The sequence below is a fragment of the Centruroides sculpturatus genome, unplaced genomic scaffold, assembly GCF_000671375.1.
Source record: "Centruroides sculpturatus isolate CEXI.00-Female unplaced genomic scaffold, Cexi_2.0 scaffold839, whole genome shotgun sequence".
NCBI classification, from domain to species: domain Eukaryota; kingdom Metazoa; phylum Arthropoda; class Arachnida; order Scorpiones; family Buthidae; genus Centruroides; species Centruroides sculpturatus.
Window position 1 is genome coordinate 251,692 of NW_019384978.1, and position 5,321 is coordinate 257,012.

Below are 5,321 nucleotides of genomic sequence, written 5' to 3' on the forward strand. Positions count from 1 at the left end.
TTCGTGGAATGCAAGATATTAATATTTTCGGCTTGCGAGTGTTTCCTAACATTTTTCTGTAAAATTCAATACATTCGACAGAAACAGAGATAATGTATATTAAATATAAACGGCACATTACAATAAAATTTACGTATGTCGAGTGTCCGTACTGACAAAAAAAAGATGCTATTCGAATATGCGACGATTATTGTGACAACCCCTCCGGCACAGTTCGTATTTCTTATTCGTAATAATGTTGCTCGTTTTCGACTGTGTTTTTTGCAGATAAGTACTTACAGTTTTCGGTCGCTGGTGCGTATTAGTCCTACTGGTAGAAGAATAGGTTTTAGTAATGAAATAAAAACATTCGAACGAAATGATATAATACTACGTGTCGATATTAGACGCGAATATGTTTTTAGGTCGTTTGAATTACTATCGTGACAAAAACGTTACATGTACGAAACACGGACCGTCGGCGTATTCTTCCCGACTAATACATTACGAATTAGACGGACAAGTTTATCTACAGATATTCCATCTCGAATACCTGACGTTAAATGTTCCGACATTACAGTGTGCTTTTTATGTGCGCTTATCTGCGTTCACGAATTAACGTAAACCTCGTTTTTATCGCACAATATTATGCAATACAATCTAGGAAACTGTGTGCACTACATGCGATACGTACTACAGAAAGAGTACAAAAAAAACCGGATTACGCGTTCGAATTGCATCTCCGATTCCGATTAGCCGCTAAGTGGCCCTCCGCGGCATGAGTCTCGATATAAACGACTTTGTAATTTTTATTAATATTTTAATACCGAGCGAAAGCATACGAATATAATGGGAAAATCGGTCGGTCGTTATTTTCGTAATCCGTATTCCCTCTCCCTCGGTCGACCGAAATACTTCTCTCGAGGATACGTACACAGCGATCGCTGTTAATCGGCGCACGGCGACCGTCCCCGGAATAACCGATTAATCTGTATGGAATGAGTCGAAAGCGGCGTCAGTTACCGGATTTTATACATTCGTTTAAATTAAAAATCTAACAAATGAATACTAATAATACATATCCGCCGATTAAGTAATGAAGCTTCTAAAAAGGCCCTAGCCAATCATAACGCGCAACCGTAAATATTTCTATGCGAATTCCTTACAAATGTCATAATGACATTGTTCCTAATGTTAGGCAGGGACGATGATGACGTCGATGCCGATGATGCTGAATGTAATCCCCCTTGCGGGAGTTCCCGAAAACGGGCGCTATCTATCGTACATATTGTAATCTGTAATAATAAAAAGAAATCATTTACGATGTCGCTAGGCGTTTAAAAAAAAAAAAAAAAAACTTAAAATTTTTCTTCTTCAATAGATGACAGCATTTTTTATTTTCATAAAATTGGTCCAAATATAGTTATTTTTATTAATTTATAATACATATATATGTTAATTGAATATGTATAAGAACGATAAAACTCATTCTAATATTCCTTCTACTTATTAAACTGGCGCTTGTATAATGAAAATAAAAAAAGACTAAACAAAATTAAACATCTTAAAAGAAAGAATAGCGTGGCATTATATACAAAAGAACGTGTTCAGTAACTACTTCTTCAAATGTTAATTTATTTCAATGGTGACGTCACAATCCCCAACCAATTGGAGATAATCAAAATTGTATATGATAAAACAACTGCGGAGTATATAAAGTATGTTAGAAGTGCGCTCGGTTATGAATATTGGAAGCAGAACTCGAGTAAAAGACAAAAAATTAGTTACATAATTATAACATTATTAAGAAAAACGCAATGTCAACTCATTCCGACAATTATCAACAACTAAGGAGTCTGTCATTAGATTCTTATAATCTTGGTAATCAGTTAAGGAAATTGTGGAAGGTAAGTAAGAAGTTATTTTGTATTATTTTGAAAACTAATTTTTAATTATATGTATTATTAAACGTGTTATTTAGAAATATTTAAATATTTTTAAGTTAAGAAATATGCTTACCGTTTAGCAGACACAAGGACGGCGTGTGACTTTTGTATCTTTTAAGGAACAATTGCATTTTTCTTAAGTATGACATATGAATCACCTTTGGTCTCTGCTCGTTTTCCTTTATTATTGTTTACTGCTGAATTTTTTTTTTTTTTAAATTAATTGCATTTCTGAAAGGGAACAAAAGATATAGAAAAGAGGAAAAATCGCTTAATTTAGTTGACATTTAAATTTAAAATAAATTTTATTAAATATTTTTATGTATTTTTAAATAATCTTTGGACTTGGTTTATCCTGGACTGTGTGATAAAATAACAACATTATCTTAATTTTATTTATCTAAATGTAGTCTTATGTCTGTTTTTATCTTTTTTTTTTTTAAACTTATTCTTTATTATCAGAAAAAGGTATAATTACCTGTAATGTATGATTGTTATTATTAAATTTTTATACTAGAAATTTCATTTCCATTGCATAATATTTCCTATACTATGTACGCTCTAAATATTGTATAATGGGATAACTTCCTCAATTAATTACTAAACTGATACATGAGAAGCTAGTTACCCTTTAAACTTGTTAATCTAAGCTAGAACTTTAACATAACTAATAGAAATATTTTAAATAGATTTGATTTAGGCCAGGAAATCCTTGATTATGTACCCCAATTTTCTAAATATCCTCTATTAAAATGTTTTATCACAAGAGGAATTTGTTTTGATATAGATTTAAAATATTACTCCTAAAAAGATTTGTGTGCGAGTTGAAGTATTTATTTAAAATACTCTACTACAAGGAAAAACTACACCTACAATTATATTTATTTATTTTTTTATTTATTTAATTCAATTGATTAACAAATAATTACTTTCTTACTCTTTAACTTTCCTTTTGGCATTTATTTCCTCATAAGAATGTATGGAAAAAAAAAACTTTAAGACTCATGTAATTGCTGAGATTAATTCAAACTTATATAGAAATCCCTATAAGGTTTTAGTTTATACCAATAAAAGTTGTTTATATGTTGTAACTATCATTCTAGACAAGTAAGAGGACATGGAATACATTAAAATTAGCATTGTAAGCTTAAATATTTTTGTAAAAGAATAATTTTCTTTAATCCTAATATTTTAACAAACCATGAATATTAAATAAACACACCTTATTAGCTGTAATGACTAAGCCATTTTAAAATTAAATAAATATATTTTACAATTGTTCTGAATGACTTTGTAGAATTTTCTATAATAAAGGAAATTCCAGTTGAAATTGTCTATTTATGAAACTTTCCCCGAAAAATATCAGTTTTTTAAACACTAAAATTTATATTCTATTAATGTACTGTACCATGTAGTACTACTATATTCTAACGACATTTTTTTTTTATCAGTAAAATTAATTTTACTATTTATATAATACAGGAAAAATTCTGAAAAGTGAAATAGCAAACATTAATATTGTAATAAATTCATTATCAATAAAAATATCGAATTGATTATTGAAATATTAATTTGAAAAGATTCCAGCAGTAAATATTATTATTATTTAGAACGGAAATAATTGAATAAATAGAATGTTATAATGTGTTTAAGATCGTTAATAAATAGTATTATTAATCGATAATAATGAAAAAAAAAGCCGGAATATAATCTGTTATTAAAAAAAAATCTAACAATTCAAAAGTTTTAGGTAATTACGGGTTATATAACAAATTACTCTAACTTCACAATCGATTACATCAAAGTTTCTTTCTTTTTTTTTTTATTACTGAATGTGTTTCCTTAAAATGTTCCGCCAAGTAATTCATATTTCTATTTATTTATTTATTTTGGCAGCAGTTAAATTACATTTTTAGTATGAGAGATTGTATAAGTTACACTAACTAACGTTAAAACTGTTCATCGTTTGTTAGCTTTTATTTATAAATAGTTTTATGTGACAGTGAAATATTTGCTATATCTATTGTTTTGTTGTATTGTTTATATATCCATTCTCTTTTCTTGTTGTAATCCTTACTAGATAAACTATTATAAACCCTACCTTGTTCAAAATAATAATCCGATTATTAAAAAATAAGCTTTTATACAGGTGTTTTTTTTTTTGAGTAGGTCTATAGTTTTTTTTTTACTGACAGTTCAGTTTTTATGTTAGCATAAATCTTGAAATTTCGAATGGATTACAGCAAATAGATGTTATTAAATTCAGATTCATGTTTTATTCTATTTCTAATCTATTTGAAGATTAAGATTGGAGTTAAGTCAGAGGAAAACAGAAGAAAATATTCCTGTTCCTTATTTGTAAGAAAATATCAAATTCACAATAGAGCTATTATTATATATTATTAGATTATACTTTTTTTTTATAGATTATATATTATTTATAATTTAGAAAATAAATGATCNCCACAACTCTTGTGACGTCATCGGTTTTCATAAATATTTAATTTGGGCGTTTATTTTACTTTTAACGTGATGGACGACCGAAATAAATATTTAAATTTTAAAATATTTATGTAAAGATGTGTGTGAATGAGTTTTAACTAAACATGCTTAATGCTACGAGTGATTATTATTTTAAATGGTTTATTAATATTAGAAACGGAGAAGAAAGTATATGCCTATACAATAATTCTAATCGATTTGTTTCTTGTATTCGTGACATTGTCAGGTATTTATAACTATTGCAATCACGTAGCTACGCTCCATCTACCGGCGAGATTTGTAAACGGCGGAGTTACAGCTGGATAACTCGAAACACGAGATCGATCGATTAACGGATTAATGACCTATATTACATCAATGTGGATGCTGTCCAGAATCCGATTTAAACGATACCTCGCAGCTATTCCCTTGTCTGTAGCAATTTATATCACGTAGAATTAACCGAAACGTCACTAATCACGTTTAAGCTCTCGCGGAGTACAACGTCACTCCCCAATTTTCTAATTGGGTTAGTCTGTAAACGTCATCTTATTTGAAATTTTAAATGCTTGTTTAACGGTCGTGTTCTTCGAGAGTTATATTTATATTAGAAGTATTTAATATATTTTATCACGCCATTGTCTGTTATGAAAATATTTAATTCGAGGACAAATGAATTTGTTTTTCCTTTGTTTTATATTCTTTTAAAATGTATTCATTACCGTAACTATGTTTAATTGGTTCATTTGAATTTTTAATAAACGAAGTTCGTCGCGGCCATTGGCTAAAACTTAGTTTATGTAAAAAATTCGATTAGATTAATTAGAAAATGTATTCGAAATCACATTATGTACAATTCTGTTCAGTACATTTGCTCGATTTAAATTTCGCAAGGCTCTCCAATTTAAATATTTA

At 28.6% G+C, this 5,321-nt stretch overlaps 1 long non-coding RNA gene across 1 annotated transcript in view; it reads right to left on the bottom strand.

Annotated features, from left to right (window-relative positions):
* Window positions 1–3,377, bottom strand: part of LOC111632719 — an 8,707-nt gene extending 5,330 nt beyond the window's left edge. Inside the window, exon 1 of the long non-coding RNA XR_002757909.1 lies at window positions 1,999–3,377. This is a non-coding gene — a long non-coding RNA (uncharacterized LOC111632719). The remainder of the gene's footprint in view (window positions 1–1,998) is intronic.
* Window positions 3,378–5,321: the final 1,944 nt, after the last annotated feature.